Raw genomic sequence first — 20583 nt, forward strand, 5'->3', positions numbered from 1 at the left:
GTGAGTGATAAAAAACAAACATGATGGACAGGAAACTATATTTTATCATTAATCCTCACATAAGCTTCTATCAAATATCTTAACCTCAAACTACTGCTAAGATTGAGAAATTCTTTAAACAGCACTACAATGGTACCAATTCATGCTGAAAGGAGTGTTCTGAACTTATTTCTTTTTCAAATCTACATTGTTCACACATTTCTTCATCATCTAAGCATTTTAAATGGAAAAAATATATACATGTAATAGAAAAAGAAACCAAGGAGAGAAGGGAACTAAATCTAGTCACAGGTGGAAGTTTGACCAGTAGTATACCTGTGCAAAAGTGAACTTAGTACTAGGAAGAAAAATATTTTTTTTTCTGCAGTTATGGGGAATTTCAATGTAATTAAAAATCACTGAAGTGCTTATTATAAAAGAAAATTTGAGTCTCATTTGTGATATTTTGGCAGCATGATTTGTTATGTTGTTTTCCACAGCATTTTCTTTGAATTAACATCAGATAAAGGAAGAACCTAGCACATATAATAGGAGGTCACAAGGTCAATAAGTATTGGCAGATATGGTACAGTTTAAATAGGAAAATTTGACGGCTTTAAGAATTTATATCCATCTTCATGGAAAGTGAGGAATATCAAGCATAATGAATGTCAGAAAGAAGTATCTGTCCTCTTCATCCTCTATGACACTGCAACTTCTTAATAATTGAGCATCACATTCCTTCCTTACTGAGACAGAAGTCTTCCTGGAGTTTACTGTTCTCATGGTTGCTCTTTAGAAAATATAAATTTTGAGGCACTACCTTTTATAAGGACATTTCAGCAAAGAAGACAGAAAGGAATTAAAAAAAACTGATGCCAGGCTCAAAGATCTCTGTGAAAACCTTGTCAGTTGTTCAAGGTGAAATGGCATGGCTGTTTTTATAAAAGAAAAAATCCATTTAGCATCCCCTGACACTGTTGTATTCTCTGTATCTGCCTCGAGGTTCTTAACACTCACTACTCCAGCACTAATCACTGTGCCTCTGTGGATAGCAGGAAAGGGAAATGGTGAAACCCATCTAAACAGACCATAAACCCCAGAATGTTTGCTGTCATCTTTTGTGCAAACTCCTGTGCATGTACATGTACAAATATGTGTTTATACCTCTGTGTGCGTGCACATATATCCAAATACACACAAGCAATTCACCAAATCAGACTATGGGCTGCAGAAAAGTTGTGCGGTTTCTTACTGTGCGGAAGATGTAAAATATCTCACAGCATGAATCATGAAGTGTGAACAAAGGCTTTCCATGGAGTAGCTTAATGTACTAAAAATCCAAACTGGTAACTATAGACCTGTTTGTGAACCCATATGGGAGACCTATACATTTAAAGAACTTGGTTTGTGCTATCACCTTATGCAGCCATTTGAGTTCTGTGAAAAATCTGGTAATTATGAGTGAAATACGTTTACAATCCGGATGTCTCTTCGTCTAAGTGGTGACAAAGTCTTGCATATTGTGTGATCTGGAGGTGTACAAGTGAGAAAGTGGCAGCGTTTTTGGCAGGACTGCTTTGTAGTAGAGTAGGTTCAGGAATTTGAGAGCCATATTCAAAATGAAGTGTGGATTTCAGTCTGGTTCCTCACACCTCATATGCATTTTGAGCTCTCTCTTTGAAAGACATCCACTTATGTTTACAGAATTGAATAATCATTGATTAAAAGCTTTGAACCTTGGCTTCCCATGGTTCTGCAGTGTACTTTAGCTGTTGTCAATTATATAAGCTGTCTAATGATTTTTCTGATTGCAGTTAGAAACTTCCATCCTTAGTTGAGCAAACGTCTCTTGATTATGTTTGCACTGAAACTTGATCTGAGGAAAGTTTAAATTTCAGCAAATTGACATTTCTGTAGAAACCCACCCCCATAAACTTCATGAAAGAATTCCTGACAATTTTCAACTACAAAGTAGAGTTCGAGAAGAAACACACATTTACAGCCTGTCACAGAGGTTATGTAGGGAGTTCCTTTATTTAAAGATTATAACATTTAATTTTTGATTATATGTGTAATTTAGAATTCAAAATGAAATACCACGGTGATAAATAGCAATCTGTACAGAAATGGCAATAGGAGTGAATGACAGGAAAAGGTTAAATGGTAAGCTGACACTAATTTTCCACCACATCCTCTATGAGTTATAAAAAGAAAATTCATCACCAAGATAAAATCACAACACAAAAGATCGGGCAGGTAATACAAAAGGTGAACCAAAATTCAATGACAAAGTTCAGACACCTTCCCACTTCTCAGCAGAGATTTGATGCAAAATCCAACAAACATATCTTTAATTGTTAGTATTTAAAAGATTTTAGTCACTGACAAACTCTTAATCATTCACTGAGGACAAAATTCTTCACTAACTTCTTCACTTGTTATTTCTGTTAATCCAAATTGAGTTTCAAGGCTGTCACCGCATAAATTCTCAGTCCCAAGGGCTGGGAAAATAGTCTAATTCTGTTTTCATTTAACCTTGCAAAAAAGTACATTTTGTGATACTGATCCAACATTTAGCAATCATTCTCCTTGTACTGAGAGTTCCTGCAGGCTGTCTCATTGCAGGAAACAGCAGAAGAAACACAAACCACCTCAGATAAAATTATGCAGGCTCGTTATTAATTGTCAGTAGTGTGATCTGGCTCACTTTGTGGCTCACAATAGCTGCTCTCCCTATGGGTTGTGCAGACTTGTAGAGGAAGAAGTGCTTGCCTTTGTTTCTGCCTTTACCTTTGCAAACATTAGGAAAATTATTCAGCTTGTTACATTTCTTCCTTTCATAGAAGCATAAAAAATGTACTGATATAGGTAAGATGGTGTTTTGTTAGTACTAGTGTTTTAAGTTGAAGGCAATAATAATAATGATAAAAATAGCTGATGCTATAAGGTGATGTCAAATTTATTGCAAAGAGAAACATATGTCTAGACAGGTGGAAGATATATACTGAGCAGAAAGAATAGATGCAGGATTTTAGAGGATCTCACCTCCTCCCCACAAAACTTTGCAGCTCAACTTTGCAAGCAGATCTAGGAAAATATGTCTTTCCCATTTTTTTATTACCTTCCAGCAAATATCTTTCAACAAAAAAATATGAAGTTTAATTAAGAATTTACAGCCAAGGTCTTTTATAATTCTACTCAATGTGGTAGATTATGAGGATTTTGTTTTTCTGTATTCTACATTAAAACAGGTCTTAGTACAATGCCAAGTTAATTGAAACTAAATTATTTAGCATGCAACTCCATAGGTTTGAATTCCAAAATGGCAAAAGGTTGCTTTCTTTCATTTCAGCTTGTTCCTTCTGAGAATTGTCACTAAAAGATAATGCATTTAAACATTTGGATGAGGTTACTAAAAACTGAAAAAAAAAAAAAAAAAAAATTGTCAATGGAAAAAATGTCTGCTCTCTCTGACCAGCCAAAATTTTATTCGCCTCATATCATGACCACTCTTACAGATCATTCTCTTTACTCCTGAAAGAATTTGTTTTCTCATATACCCTAGTTCCTTAGGACACAGCACTGTTTGAAAAGGGTTACTCAGGTTATATAGAGTCTTTGACATGTCCAAATAAATCTAAAAGTGTCAGGAGGGCTAAGCTGAATAGTACATGTGTGTGAATACTGAAAATGCTTTTCTTGATATGCTGAGGTTTCTAAAAAACTGCACAAGTTTCCACACTGCCAGGGGATGGCCCCCACATTGTCTTTATCTCTGATGGGTAAATTGTAACTTTATTCCTTTTTTCTCTTTCTGTCTTTTGAACAAAGGTGTCACCCAAAGTCACAGCCAGAGGACTGGCAGAAAATTTCACCAGTTGGAACTTCCTTGAAAATCAAGTTTTTCTCAGACTTGGGAAAAACTAAAATTTGAAAGCAGAAAATATCTGCATCCTAAATTTTGCCAAAAAATTATGTAACTTCTCAGATATCTTCTCAGATATCTTTGGTAAAATTGAAAAACTCCTTTAAAACTGTAGGAGAAATTAGCTGATAATAATAATAAACAATAAATTTTCCAAATAAAATAAGCATTTTTTAATTTAAAATGAGTGGTTTTGCAGTGATAAAATTTATGATGGTCATCTTTAACACTTAGTACATGCATGTATTTCTTTAAAAAGTACACTTAAAGCCACCTCTCCTCATAGTTTTCAGATGTTATATTTAGTACTATTTTCTGGTTAAAAACCTAAAAAATTAATTTTTCCAAACAACATTAATTCTTTTATCTTTTCTTACTTTACTCAGCAGTCCCCTTGCTAGTTACACTTCCACTGACTGACCCTTCCTTTTTTAATTTTTGATTTGAACTTGGGGACTATGGAAGGGGTACTTGAATGTGGATAAACCCGAGTAACGAACCTTCGTCACTGTACTTGTCTTTGCTAAGTATTTTAGCATTAATTAAATTTTATTAAATGGGATTTTTCATTCTTTTTTTATTATTATCTCTGGTGAAATATATATTCAGTGTGATTGTACAAAGTTAGTTTTATATATGCAAAAGTCTCTTTTGGGGAGTAGTCCAATGATCACAGTGCTGAAAATCTGATACATTTGTGTCAAAGTACTTTTAGTATATATATTGCTTGAACTTCAGTTTTCTTTCTGAAGGTCTAAAGCTCCAGGACTGTGAGGGTGACATTCTTGGAAAAGTCTGTAATTTCCCTTGGCACCAGGCTTCATTTGTTCAAAATATTCCATTCGGTGAAGCCTTCCTCTCACCATCAGGATTCTGATGTCTTCTGACAGTGATGATGGTGGCAGAATAAATTCGGGGGGAGGGTCTCTCCTTGATTTATTGCTTCAATATTATATTTTTCCTTTAACATTCATAGCTGTTCTTAGCAGAAAATCCTTGCATTCAGCTCTGTGTATTCTTTATAGTCAAGCAAATGGCTTAAGATGAAATAAGGATGGGATCCTAGCTTCTTCCTGTCCTATAATAATTTGGAGTTTCGGTTTATCTTCACATATGTTGTTTTATATCTCTGTATTTCTTACTTCTCAGTTGAAACATAAAGTCTGTATCTGAAATTCACATTTTCCTAAAGGATTCATGCACCTTTTGCCAAGTAAAAGAGCTGAAATATTAAATACTTTTGTATGTAAAATAATTTTTTGTGTATCATGAACTAGTTCCCTACAGGTCATGGGCATTTCTGAAGACACTGCATACCATGAAAAAGGCATGGACAAGAACTTTGAGGTGAAAGAGGTGGAAGTAAGGGAAATACTGGAGGATGGGAGATATCAAGGATGAAGTAAGGACAAGCAGAGACTGACTTGGACAAATTGCAGTTCAGAGTGGGACTGCAAAAACATCTAACCATCACTTCTTGTCTTTCTCTTTTCCCCAGCAGCTTACAGCTATAGGTCCTTCAGGCTTTCAAAACTGGCCCTGCTGATGAAAAACAGCAACTATCATCAATCATGCTGATTCAAAGTCAAGTACAGTGAAGTAGGAGCCTTCCCAAAAATCTTATGGCTACTGCATCAAAAGCTACAATAAACATGTGTATGGACATGTGCAATTCATCATTTAAAATATCTGGGGTACCTCTGGTACGGGTAGCTAAATAAAACAAGCATCTTCAATATATAAACTGAACATACCCAGTGGATGTGTTTATTTTTAAAGGAAAATTATGACTATTCCCATTAGTATCTTTGTGACCATTTTGATAATACTTTATCTGCTGTGTGCTTATAATTTTTTCAGGTTAAAAAGATATCCTAGAGGTCTCTGAGAATCTAGCAATTAAATGTTCAACCTTACTTCTGTTCATACTGAAAGGGAAAAATTATCATGGTAGCACATTAGCTCCAGCTGTAGAACCTAATTTCCCTGAATGCCTAGAGAATTTCAATGACAGCTTAATACCTGTGGAAGTACGGTATTAAAAGAACACTTAGAGTTATCAGTCATATAGCATTTTAATGTATTTATCTTTAATGATTTAACATTTAATAATTTATCAGGTTTAAATATTTTTAATGGGAGTATTTTGACTGTAGTCTACTTATTTATTTTTCACTATACCCGATAGTTAAGAAGACTGATACACAACTGTATCATATCAGCTGCCTGTTGATTTTGTGAAAAAGTAGTCTAAATATAATAAAGGAATTTGAATAATAATCTGGAACATTTAATTATGAAAAGGTTAAAGTCAACAGAATACATTAAGTGGATGCTCTTGTGCAGTCACAAGGCAGTTGTTTCCCTGGTTTTTGGTAGTGCTCTCCATCAGTCCTTCAGACCCACTAGAGAAAATTCAGGATAAGATACAAAGATGTGAAAAAAAGTAGTGCTGTTTAAAATAATTATTTTAGGTCATAGCTTCTAACAGACAGTTATGTGCTATTTTGTAGTCACCTTATTACTCTTTTATTTGAGTGAAACGCACTGGAGTGAAATAAGAAATTACATAAAGTATGAAAAATACACTCAGAAAGGTAATGATGAAAAAAGGGAAAATTAACATAGTGTAACATTAACCTGTGTAGCAGCCAGACATAGAAGTAAATCATCTACTCAATACACATGGTCAAATAATGTATATTTGTTTCAAATCCTTTTGCCATTTAAACAGTTAGTATTTTTACTGAAAACATTACTAGGGAGAAATACTGCACTTTGTTCTACAGGAAATACACCACCTCTTTTTTTTTTTTTTTTTTTTTTTTTTTTAAATGATTTTCTAGTATAAGAAAGAGAAAAATGAAAATAGGAGGAAAAATATGTGCTCCTACATATTAAATAAGCAGGAAGGGAAGGTTTAAATGTCACTCAGCACAAAATTACTTTATCACATTCTTGGTGTGCAGCTCATATCATTCTAAACTTGTAAGAAAGGGAAGAAATGGTTTTCTTTTTCCCTCTTCCTCTAAACTCTATTGTTGTAATCCTATTTCCATCAGATATCAAGCCCCTTTTTTGTTGTTGTTTTTGTGTTCAGCCATTTTTTCAAAGCAGTTGGAGGAGACAAAGTGCCTGCTTACAGTCCTAGAAATAAATCTCTAAACCTCCTTTAAGGGTGAATTATGCGTATGTATACTTGTAGGCTGGAAGCTGTCAGAGCTAGGAGTGAAAACAGGGACGTAGGACTCACACATATTCATACACATGTTTATTTTCTCCGTGTCTGCATGGTGCTCCCTCTGCTGACATACATGCTGCCCTTATGTCTTTGAGTCATTAAAATGACAAGCTTTAAAAAAAATCCGGTTCTGTCTTTATTTGACACATGTATTTTGCTATGGTGGACAATTCTCTTTCCCTACAGGCAGAACCATAAAGCCAAGACATTCCAGCAAATGAGAACAAAACATGAACTAATATGATGTGCTCTGGAGTAGCCTTTGGTCTTGAGCTTAGAGAAATATTTCTTTTGCACACCAAAGGGTCCTTCTGCTGGGATACAGAGCTGTTGTGACTGCAAAGAAAATTACATTCTTTTACAACTCTTTTTGTATTTAAAATATTTAAAAGAAAGACTTAAAATTAAAATTTTAAAGTTTAGGAATAAAAAAATTGTTGAAAATATCTTCAAGAAAATTTCTGTTGGAGGGACTAGTAAAGAGACTTTTGCTCACCTCAGGTTTTCCACCGACAGAGCCAAGCACCTGGGCCCCTTGGATTCATGAACCCTTTTATGGCTTGACTTCCTACATCCTTCTTTTTTCATTGTTCTCCTAAAAACTATGTAACAAGGTATCTCTTTCTTACAAAGTAATGATTTAATAGGTAAATAAATGTTCAGGGAACTATACTGTGCTGTACTACCTACTGAAATAAAAGTTGGTATTTTCTTGTACAAATCGCTGCAGAAATACACGAGTTTCAGTACTCCAAGACTTTTGACAAAATTGAGGTAAAATTAACCATCTGAATTATTATGTATCTAATCCCATATATCAAAACACTACTAGGACAGACATGGCTAAATCTTATGCACTCCATGTAAGTAACCTCCAGTATAAGTTTATATTTTTATACCATTAATGTTTATACATATGCAATACACAGGTGAAACATAGAGTGTGGCAAGTTTTAAGTTACTCATGGGGCTGAGATCACCGCCTCATGAAGGAGCTATATCATCATACTTCGTATTTACTTAATGCCATATCCTACACTGACTTCATTAGGAAATATGAAAAACAGAGAAGTGTTTCATATCTTCATTAGATATTACCTATTTGATTGAGAAATATGAAATTTAGAATATAGGTACACAATAAGTAAAATATTATGGATATGTCTCCTGCTCAGATTACGTGGAAAAGCTTTTCACTTCTCAAGCAGGAAATTAGCCACCCGTATCTGAATCTCACCACCCTTCCTCCCCCTGCTGCTGAAAGGGTGGCTTCTGTGTTCTACTTTGACAGCCATTGGATGAATCCCATAATATACAGTACCTAGCACAACATCAGGAGGAATTGACTTCCCTTGGTAAGAAGACACCTCAAAGGGTACTTCAAAGAAAATATTAATATTAATAGTCGGTTTCACAGACAAACGAATTCAACCTAAGAGGTACAAAGGAGCACAAATACAGCAGGGGAATGGCTCTTCATTGGCACCTTATCTTTGCCTTCACAAACATGAAGCGTCTCAGGCAAACATCAGCCCATCTCCTGAGAGTCATAACCCTGCCAGTAATGTTTATCATCAGTTTTGCCTCCAGGAAGGAATATGATCAATAAAACATTTTTTTAAACTGCCTGCTTAACACAGTATGAACAGAGACATTTAGCACTTATATATAAGCTTATGCTTGTGCTGCTGCACACACACTGACTAATTAATCAGCTAAAACAAGAGAAAGAAAGCCTTGCACTGTCTCTGTCTAACTGGTGTATTAAAAGCAGAGGGTTTTTTAGCACTTCAGTTAAATAAACTGAAAATATCTCCATTGATGTAGCTTGACTTGTACCCTTGCCTTTTATGTTTTATGTATGTTCGTGTGCTTGTAATAGTTCTCAGTCCACACAGTATTCTGAACACTAATTTAACAGCACTGTCACTTAGAAAGCTATGATTCTTTTCTCAGAGCACTCAGGGATATGTACAATTACATCTCTACAGTGACTAAATGTCACAGACACAATGAAAAGAGTGAGGCAAAGAAATCATACATAAGGATACCCTGATTGAAGCAGAACAGGTTTTCCTGTAATGGAAGAACTCATAGCAATGAAATAATGTTTTAAAATTGAAAGAACCCTTCCTACATGCAGGAAAAGGTCTTCAATGCTGTGAAAAGAAGAGAGGAAAGCAAAGACATTTCTAAAAGGAGGAAGCTAGTGCCATTGGTTTGGAGAAACAGCAAGGTTGAAGGTCAACCTACACTGTGACAGTCTCCCATGAATCTGCAGGTGACTTGCCAGGGTACAATTAACTGTCACTAGCATAGCCTTAAGCATGGCCAAAGCCTGTGCTGTAAAACTCCCTGGAGACCAGTTAGATCAGGTAGAAGTAATCATTCAAACAGAATATCCAGGTGCTCTTAATTTAAGGTGTGAGCCCTCAGGCCTCTTTTTCTGGAGTAAATCTTAGTGAGTGCCTTACTGAATCTCTGTCACCAGCCCTTACCTGGGCGCCAAGAATTGATCGTAATGGTACCTCAAAGATGACAATAGTTGCTCATGTAGTGTGGTGCTAATCCATGCTGACAAGGAAGAAGAATGGACCAGTAAGTAATTAGAATATTCTTTTTTATTCATTATTATTTTTCATGCTTAAGAAACTTTTCTGACTGACATATTTAATTTTTACCTCATATGTTTTCCTTGGTAGATTTTGCATTGAACAGAAGATAAAGTTTATTCTCAATGAACTTAGAAAACTCTGGTTTCATTTTCTAATGGGAATTGTTAAATGCTTTAGAAGTGTACATCAATACATATGTATGTTCCCTCTCTTGCCCCAGGAATAGCGATTTTCTTGCTTCTCAGTACAGTGAGTATGGGTATCCAAACATTTTAAAGTGTTCCCCGAAGTGAGAGCACAGAAAATATTAGGCCAGTCTGACCAAGATAGTAGCTCATGATTCTCAGAGAAAATTAATAGTCCTACATCTTCAATCCTTTAGTGTAGGTCCCAGGGCAGACCAAGGGCTCCAGGAAATCTCATCCTATGTATTTCAAAGAAGCACTGCTAAAGAAAACAAATTTGGCATTTTAAGGGCTGAAAGAGGAAAACAAATACTGGTGAATATATGCTTCAAGAAAGGAAGGCTCAAACCAAGTCAGGACAGTGAGATCAATGGATGGCTGGAAGGTGGACTTAAAATGAAGAACAGAAAAAAAAAAAAAAATTTCAATAATAAATTGTCTTCCATTAGTTGTATTCCATATCAATAAATGTTTCCAACTCAAAACTGAAATGGCAGGCTTCTGTGTATTACCTATTGCCAACATACAGTAAAAAGCAGGAAATAAGGATTATGTGTCTGTAAAAACTAAGGCTGAAACATTACGTGTTTTGTCACTCAATATTTTTGAAACTGTTTTTGAGTTTATTGCCATTGTTCCTACAAGAACCATGGACCAGCACACCACTGTGCAAGTTGCCATTGAATTTTACTGTAGAAAACCTCTGAAAATTGACAAGTTGTAGTGATTGCAGAAAGCACTTAATTTCTGTGTTGTTCCAGTACACATCTTCCCCTGTGGACTCTGTACAAACTTACTAAGATATTTCAAACATTCATGGCAAGAATTCGTGCAAAGGATCAAGGAATTATAGAATAGTTTTGGTTGGAAAGAAGCACATGTGGATTTTACTAAAGGTCTATGATTTTACCCAGCATTACCCTTTCATAACCAGTGAAAATACTTCAATTACTCCTAATTATAATCATTATCTTTTAATTCTGCGTAGTGCAGCAAGTTCCCAAAACTACTGGCTTTGGCATAGTCTTAATACATACAAAAGACAATAGAAAATAAGGACAGAAATCTGACTATAAAATCAAGATAATCTTTACCATCTCCCATGGTTACAAACAGTTTTTAAAACATCTTATGGGTGTCAATGCAGTATAAGATATTTACAAAGTAACATTTTTGTAAAGCAATTTGTTTAGAATTAATCTCCTGACAATGGAAGATGGGAGGGGAGTAAAAAGAAATGGCAAGGGAGTTGCTAATTCTATTGGCCAGCAAATTAATCATGAAAAATCAGGTTACAGGAAGGAATGAAGATCCATTTATTGTATAATTAAATATCCCATTTAACAAATCAAGCACATATAATACCAACGAAAGGAAGCAGGAATTGTTTAGTACAGAATATGTTGAATGAAATGGAGATTACTTTGATGTGAAGAAATTAAACAGATTTCTGAAATCACATTATCTTAGGCTGAAAAGGCCCCCTCAGCACGCTGAAATGTAAGAAATTTCAAGAGAGGATAACAACAAAGACTAGAATAAAACTGAAGTAAAGTCTATCTAAGGATATAACTGTGAGGGATTATAACATTAAAAGACAGTCCAGAGCTGCAGACTGTAATACATCTGAGAAGAAGTGGAGATCCTGGTTTTCTCTTTGCTGGTGATTAAAGTTCATGAAAGCAATGCAAATAAAAATGCAAGAATGAAAAAGTACAAGTATGAGGCAGGAAGAGATAGTGTTGTAAAAAGAGTAAAAGGTGGCTGAGAACTTCAATTTTTTTTTTTTTAATATTTGGAGGTTTTTTGACTGAAATTATATTTCTAGCCAATGTGAAATTTTCTACCTACACATGTACACTAATATATATGTATGTATCTATATAATTATAGAAGGTAAATGTAGACTTTTGTAATAGTACATGTGGGAAATGTACTTTTTGTCAGCGTAGAAAATTGCTAGATATTCCTTGGCTTTTGGGGCAGCTGTATTTTTCTAATCCTGCTGTGGTTATGAAATTAATTGTAGGATGTGCTGTGAGGTGTGTTTGCTTCACCAGACATTTGAGAAGAATAAGAGTTGTTATTCTGTTGTTTTTTTACTTCCTCTGGCTGTGGTCTTGCCTGAAATCTAAAAATGAATTAATGAATAACCTTTCCCAGAGGCCAACAGAAAATCCTCCTCAGGCTGAATCTTGTCTCCTGTCTCCTACAGAAGATGTCTTCTGGAAATATATTCTACAATGGACCTAAGAGTTTGGTTTTCCTTGTTTTTCTTTCTTTCTCGCTCTCTCTTTCTTTTGCTCTCTCATTCTCTCTATCTTTTCTTTCTTTCTTTCCTTCTCTCTTTTATGAAATAATCAGAGTTTAGTGGCTTCCTAAGCATGTTACAAAAGACAAAATAATTAACCACTGAGAAAATTCATATGTCAGGGCAGCAGGTATTTATTCCTAAAGAAAACTAAGCTCAGAATAGGCTATTGAAAGAGAGCAGTAATTTGCTGAACAAGTATTAAAATTAAGATGATTGGTCAATTATTTTCCAAAGAGCAGTTATACCTTACAGTCTTGAAATTCAATGTCAGTGTGATACATTTTTCAGACAGACCAAATTAACATTTCCAGGACAAGGAAGGAATAACGAGAAGCATTCTGGTGTTTAAAAAAATCTGAAGGTCTTTCTTAAATGATTTTTAAAGGTTTTTAAAATATTAATTTGAATACTATGTAAATGTCTTAATAGCTTTTCTTTGTGCAAATACCATTTGCTAAAAGCTTCTCAGAAAATATGGGTTTGATCTTGTCACAAGTTCAAAAAGTGCTCTGTGTATCATGGTCCATCTGTACTGCTTAAAACTGAAGTAAGCCACCTTCTTTCAGACCTAAACATATTAAATTCAGAACATAATAGAAACAAAAATTCATTCAGCCTAAATTAAACTTCTTTAAAGCCTGTGGACAGTATGATTGCATCATCTGTTTGGAAAGATGTTTCAATTTTTCTTCATTCATTTCACAAGGTTACATACTAATGAAATTTACTGTAAATGTTAACTTTATTACCTGAAGTATAATGAACTTCTTTTCATTCTTTATGAAGGTTGTTTTGCAGTTGCTAGATTTTTTAAATCAAACTGCTTTGAGTCATCATATAGTTTAATATATTTTATAAAAACGTATTCAGAGCACATCCTTCTCATAGAATTTAACCAAATTGCCTAAAAGAAGCAAGTTCCCATCCCTGCTCCTAATTGATTTTCTCCTTGAAGGTATTAGAGGATCACCTTAGCTTTGTTAGGGCACAGCATTTCCAGTAGATACGAACTCACTGTTTTATTCTTGTCTTTCCAGAAACCACATGCTAGTATTTGGCACAGCATTACATTTCATAAAACACTGTATTTGGAATGTGTGGAAGGAGATCTTCCTTAATGGGAATAGACTCACTCGTTAGGCACAAGTTTCCTTGTGATTTTCTAGAGGAGATTATTTCCAATTGTTTTTAAGTTCTTCTCTCAAGCTTTCCTAAGCTTAAGACATCCTTTTTGTGTTCTTAATTCCTGAAAAAATTATCATGTATTTGAAATGTGCTTTTTTACACTTTTAGGATTACAAGATTGGAATCTAATTATACATATTGCAGTAAAGAGAAAATAACTTATTCATGAGACATGAGTGCAGAGGGTGAAATAAGCAGGAATCCAAGATATGCCAAGGTATTTGCACACTATGATTGTAGCTTAAGACACTCATTTAAAGATTTGGTTTTTTAACCCCACCCCTCCTCCCCCTCCAAAAAAAAAGAAACCAAAAAAAAAAAAAAAAAAACCACAAAAAAACTAGCCAAAAACTGTTTCTGTTTTGGAGCTTCCAGAACACAGTTCCAGTGAGGATGTCCCACTCTATCTCTTTTTTTCTTTTATGTGCATCTATCTGTCTATCCATCTAATCTTGTAGAAGTCATCAAGGACACCACATGAAGGTCAATTTACTAGGAATTTGCATCATGAGAGGTTCAATTTTATGCTGAAAATTTAAACAGAAGTATTTTTAAATGTTCTCTTTTTTTTTTCCTCAAAAATTTTTAAACAATGACAACATTTATTTAATATACATCAGAGAACCACGGAATCACTCGGTTGGAAGAGACCTCCAAGATCATTGAGTCCAACCCAGCCCTAACACACCAAATAAAGTGGAGTGCCACATCCAGTCTTTTCTTAAACACTGGAGTGTTTAACAAACACTTAAACTCTTTCCATAAAAAAACTTTTACCTAATATCCAACCTATATTTCACTTGGTGCAGCTCGAGACTGTGTCTCTTCTTTCTGTCAGTTGCTGTCTGGTGAAAGAGACCAACCCCCACCTGACTACAATCATTTTTCAGGGAGTTGTAGAGAGTGATATCACCTCTGAGTCTCCTTTTCCAAATGATTGATGATATTTCAACACTTCATGGATATTACTCTGCTTATAACAGCTCTTCATGGGTTTTAATCCAGCTGTTTCATGAGTTTTAATCCAGATAGAAGGACTTTCATTGAAATTCACAGTGTTTTCCAATTTTTAAGTGGAAATAATATAGTTAAATAAATTATTATTCTTAATTCTTAAACCTCTTTGAAAGCAAAGAACTTCAGTAAAACTACAGACAGGAACATCAGCTTCATGGGCCAAGCTTATCTGAAGTTTACAGGTTTTTCATGTTAACCTCTAGCACTGTGCAGGTTGGAAAATTTGACAAAGTATTGAGCTTAAACATATAACACTTCAGTTAATTTAAAAAAAATAGTATAGGAGAAAGGGATATCACAGGGAGAAAAACAGAAGAGAAAGGTAGCAATGAGACTTTTGGGTTTTGACCATCATAGATTCATGGAGAGACAGGAGTCTTTAAGAGCTGCGACAGTAGCAGGACTGTAATAACCATGGAATAAAATACAGTGGTGGTTATTTGGCCTTAATAGGATTCTACTTTTGTGAAACATGCTGGGAGATTTAGAATAGGCTACAAAGAGAGACAGAATGACACAAATTGGATTTAGCTACTAGTTTCATATGAATTTATGGGAACAATAAAGCAGGTGGAGTCACACTTGACAGTTTTAGGGGATTGAAACAAGGGAGTTCCAAGGCAAAAGCTATATAAAACATACAGTTGGAAGAACAAAGTTCAAAAAACAACAACAGAAAAATGTGCACTTTCCAAAAGGAAATTGCCGCACTTAATATTGCATTTTTTTAAAAGGCATTTACAGATTTCTTTTCTTACAAAACAGGTCACTAGTTTTACCATTTTTGTAAATAAATTGACCACTAAACTCGGTCAATTTTTTGAACTCTCCTTTATCACTCAATGTTGTTTGTTGATATTTTAAAATACTGATAAAATGAGGCATGCCATTGGCATGTGTTTACTATTTTACTATAATAATCATGATAAAATAAATGGGAAATTTGTTATGCAAAGTAAATAAATAAGAAAAAAAAACACAAAGAAGCCATTCCTTTATCATACATTCTTTTTATAAAACAGACTAATGCATTTCACTGTAATTTACCACAAGGCATCCAACAGAAAGCCTATTGGGCCATGTGAAAAAACAGTAAGTAGGTGGTTACTAGCAGTGTAGACAAGAATCAAAAATGTGTGAGGAAATCAAAGATTTCACCCACTCTGATATTTTTCTAAACTTAAAAGTAAACAATGACTCATGGAATCTCTGGAAGATACTAATATTAAATTCAGCATTTTCTGGAATAAATACTGAATACTAAAAATAAGGTAGAAGAGATTAGAAATTTTGGAAGATTATGTACAAAGCAGCTTTTGCTGTAGACTTATGGCTTCCTCCTTTACTATGCTCCATTCTTTGAAACCACCAGCTATTACTGAGTGGACTGAGCAGCAGCACAACTGTGCCCATACAAAATACAGAATCGGAATTTTAACAACGTTTCTTCATGAAAGTCTTTCTGACCAGCTTATGGCAAAAACCATGAGGGAAAGCTTATTTAAAAGAAGTAGAGAAGGGTAGAGGAGAAAACAGGTATGAAAAAGCTGTTGGTTGAAATATTAGGACATGAGCTTAAATGACAATGTACTGATTAATGTGTATGGGATTACATCAGCACAGGGATCTTGCACTTAATATAAATGTACAAAGAAAAGCAAATATTTCATGGGGCATTTTAATACTTCAGTTCTAACTTTTAATTCAGTATAACTTATAAATTTCCTTCTTTAACTGAGGAAATGAATATATATGTGTCTGTTCATGTGAAAAGAGATATGAAAGAGACATCTTTTGATATTGAGTGGGTGGCTGTGGGCATTTTATAATTATGAAATCCATTCACACCAGAAAGGTCAAAGCATTTCTATAACTTTCTCCTGTCTTACATTCATATTGTTTGTGGGAATGATTTGATAGATTTTAAAGTCCTGACAGTAATAGCAAATGTCCAATAAAAAGTTCATTATACATCTAAAATGATATTCTTTGAGTATTTTAAGGTGGGCAAAGTCTACTTCTTCCAAATTGTCTCATTACAACCATCACAAAACCTTCCCTAACCCTGATGCATTTGAACAATTTTATTAATGATGAGAAGCATGAAATCTGGTAGCTTTGGACACCTTTTGACTTGACTGAAGATTGTTAAATAATTCATTCCTGGCTGTCCTCATTTGTTTCCTGCTTTTAAGTTACACATGGGATTTAACTGGGGTTTGTAGCTATTTCCTGCTTAATGACAAGTTACTCAGTAGGAAGATTTTTCCAGGCTCTTACAACTCTACCAGAGGTATATATCTGGGTGATTAGCTGAAGAAATGCATGATTGAGCAAAGGTATTTGCATGAGTAGGTGGGAACCCATGAGGCAAATTAAACAGCTCCATTAGCTAAGGCCATTTAAAAAATACATATGGCAAGGAGGAATACACTGTGTGCAAGGTTTCTAAGGTAGTCAGGTGCTGTCATGTGGAAGGCAAAGATTAGGGGTGTTAAGCAGTGCAGGCTATGTTTGTAGATTTGATGACAAGTAGACCTTAAACCCTGCAGCTGTTGGCAATGTCTGAGACAAAGGAAACCCTGGAGGCTACACAAGGGCCGTGCATGGTGTGTATGACAGGCTTGCTATTTATTACTTTTAATTTCATGAGCACGGGATTGTCTTTGCTTTTATTGTGTTTCCTGACAGATGTGATACATTGGCTCTGTACAGGCAGATATTCAGAAAATTAGCATAGTCATTGCAAAGCTGAGCACTGCAACGTTTCTGATGTAGCAGCTCAACTCCTTCAGTAGGATAAAGAGTTTCCAATGTTCTGGTACATTGAATAGATAAACATTTATTAGACAAAGGCTGATAATAGGCATAAAAAGAAGCACACCTGAAGGTCTGCTTCATTATATTTGAAAAGCTGAACTTAGCAGAAAGGATTTTGATGAAGGAGAGGCAAATAGAATTGCAAAAACCCTTTTTCCTCAAAACTTAACTCCTAGTTTCTTGTTTTCCGTCCTTGGAAAATGAAATAATGAATTAATTTTTTGATAAAATATTCTGTAATCTATACTTTGTGTCTGGAAATAAAAGTTATATTCACTACATTGATAAAAAAGCTATTATATAATTATGAAGTAGGTGTACCTGTAAACGCAGTGATCCTTTGGGGCAGAAAATATTTGAAAGCCTAAATAACAGGGAATTTTATAAGCCCGTGGCTGAAGCTATGATTTTCATTGACAGTCAAGCAAGACCGAATCTGCTTTTTAGCATATATTTAATTCTTCCATGTGAAAATTGACTTCTGTGGCTGAAGTATGAAATTTTTTCTCTACACTAAATTGGCACAAAATGAATAATGCCATTATGAACCTGTATGCTTAAACACACGCATCTGCATGTATGTGCAAACTTAGATAACACATTCTGTGCACTTTCCTTTCTGGTAAGTCATGTTGCTTTCCGGGTGAGTGGGTCCATATCTAAGGCTGAAGAAATCTTTTTCTCCTTTCTAAGCAAGTGGTTGTGAATCAGGGCTCAAAATTTTGTCTCCTTAGGAGGAGCAGCTCTGGAAGCCAGAACAACCATGGACTCAACAAGAAACTTCAGCAGTGTCAAATGGGCTTAAGAGCACAAAAATGAAAGTATGAGTAAAACATGAGGTTTGTATTCAATGTCCTTTAAGGGGAACTTCGCACGATTAGATTTAACAATCAAAGCTGACTGAAATAATTGTGATAAACAGGACATTTGCCCAATACAAGAGGGCAATAGAGGTATTTTTAATCCAACTCCAGTCAGCAAATAGTCTAAGAAGATGAATAAAAGTGTGTGGAATTTCTGAGAACAAAAGGATCCTTTTGCCACAGCTCTATTCATGATTCAAGAAGGGTGTTAAACTGAAGAGGGCTTAGAGAAAAGCTGTGACTAAAGGACTTTATGATTTGCCTCTATTCTAAAAGAAGAAGGATTTCTGGCTGTTTAACTAACCAAAGAGAAGGTCAAAGGGTATGCTTCCTATGCAGGAGAAGAAAATTGATAATAGAGGGATCTCCAATCTACTTTATACAGACAAAATGAGATCGATAATAAAGTCTGGTAAATGAACACAAGAATGTTAATGCAGTTTTTAGTGAACATAGTTAATCACACAAAAAACTTTGGGAGAATTTTGTCAGCTCCATGCCAGCAGCAATAGAAACAGGGTATTTTTCTCAAGCGTCTACATTATACTTGTGGGAAGTGGAAGTGGGAAGCATTCTGGGAAAATGTGTGACATGATGTGCAAAATTTCAAACAGGAATCAATGTAGTCTCTACCAGATTTTTAATCTATGGCTCTATATTGTATAGCACCATGCTTCTTTTGTCATTGTTTTTAGTGAGTCAAAATCTTCATTCTAGATTACCTGTGTTAATTTTTTCTTCTCTGGAAATCTGGATTTTGTAGACTCAGGGTTCTGAAATTTGTACATAGATTTGTTCCTGATAGTTGAGCACAGATGAAAGGAATAAAATACAGGTAGCTGAATTTGAACTAATGGTGGCTTTACTACTACAGAGCCAACAGTCATGAAATAGACCAGCTGAGCTTTTTTTATTTGATGATATTTTAAAGTGCAAACTCACAGGAAGTCATAAGTGCTAAGACTAACATGAACTTCTACCAGAAGTAACAGAATAGAAACACCTCATGAATCAGTCTCGTCTGGAGTGAATTAATTATTGGTTAGTTGTGTTTAAATCTTTGGTGAACTAGTAAAATAATTTTTGAAGTTTACTGGAAAATAATCTTTTCTATTCAAGAACCATTTGACAATAATAAATTAATGTAGGGAGCCCTTTCTAGCTGTAATTCCTCACATTATAAGCCATTTCCAGGCTGCAATTCATTGTTATCAGTATTTTTACCTAAGTTTAATTCTGCAGCAGGTACCTTTAGCAAAATTGAAGCTGAAAAAAGAACTTGGCCTTTCCAGACCAAAGATATCCTCATGACTTCCGTGCTTAACTGAGCAATGAGAAAACTTTGTCTTTTATTTGTCTTTTCAAAAAATTATCCCTGTGCAACTCAGAAATATATCATACATTCACAAGTTCATTATTTAAATTAAATTTCACTAAGATGTGAAGGTGTGACTTTTGAATCCTCACTCATCTGTTTCCCATCTTATTCATATTGAGAAGTTAATTACATAAACTTTCAACTGCAATACAGAAATTGTGCTTTCTAAACTTTATTTAAAGAATGAGCACCTAATGTGTGCATTGACTGTGTGTGTGCTCACAAGTGTACGTGTGTGTGTGTTTATGCACACAAACACACAGAAGGATGCAGATAACTTGGGATTTGGGATCTGCTCTGTGATACATATGGTGTGGTAGATGCACTGCATATTAATATTTGACAGAATGTGGTATGGTCTAGAGTCTGTAGTGCTGAAGTGGGTCTTGTTTTCTTCCCACTCTGCCAGGCTCATTTCCTCAGGGCCCCTGGAGATATTTTCCCTGCTGAAAGCTGGTAGTCATGTTTTAATCTGCTACTAATAAGAAATACTTAAAATATCTTGAATGAAAAAGGAGAAATAGTCAGTAGGTCCTGTTCATATTCCAGATGTTGTTGAGTCTTGCACATTGTGTCAGCCAGTCCTTCCCACTAGTCCATTGCTACTGGATAACAGCCAGATGATAGCATGTAATCACTGTCTGTCCTGGCTCCTTGTGCCTTGTGCCACTGGCCTTTACAATGTATTCATATCTAGAGCTTAATTTGGGATCTTTACACATTTATTTCTAATGTAATGTAGTGTAATGTACCTAATGCTTAAATCTGGGATCCTTCAGAACTGCTGGTAAAAATAATTAGAGTGTTAATTACTTGTGCAAGTAAATATGGATTGGGTTTTTCTTTTATTAGTTGCTATGGATGCTGGGGTGAAAGATGTATGCTCCTTGAAAGAGTTTAACCTTTTCATAAACTGTCAACAAGGTGATTGTAGATGGACTTGATCTTTTCTATACTAGAAAACAAAAAAGCCACCAGCCTGGAAAATGTGGTTGCCAGAAGATCTCACTTGAGCTGGGGAATTTGAAGCTCAGAAATAAAAAAAATCTTATTTTTAA

The 20583-nt window shown here is 34.9% G+C and overlaps 1 long non-coding RNA gene across 1 annotated transcript; it reads left to right on the forward strand.

Moving 5' to 3' along the window:
- The first annotated feature begins 9641 nt into the window (after positions 1–9641).
- Positions 9642–19291, forward strand: LOC120759537 (uncharacterized). The gene is made up of 3 exons (XR_005703186.2): positions 9642–9746; positions 13556–13664; positions 18019–19291. It is a non-coding gene; the product is annotated as an uncharacterized LOC120759537 (long non-coding RNA).
- Positions 19292–20583: the final 1292 nt, after the last annotated feature.

This window comes from Hirundo rustica, chromosome 1, assembly GCF_015227805.2.
Source record: "Hirundo rustica isolate bHirRus1 chromosome 1, bHirRus1.pri.v3, whole genome shotgun sequence".
NCBI classification, from domain to species: Eukaryota; Metazoa; Chordata; class Aves; order Passeriformes; family Hirundinidae; genus Hirundo; species Hirundo rustica.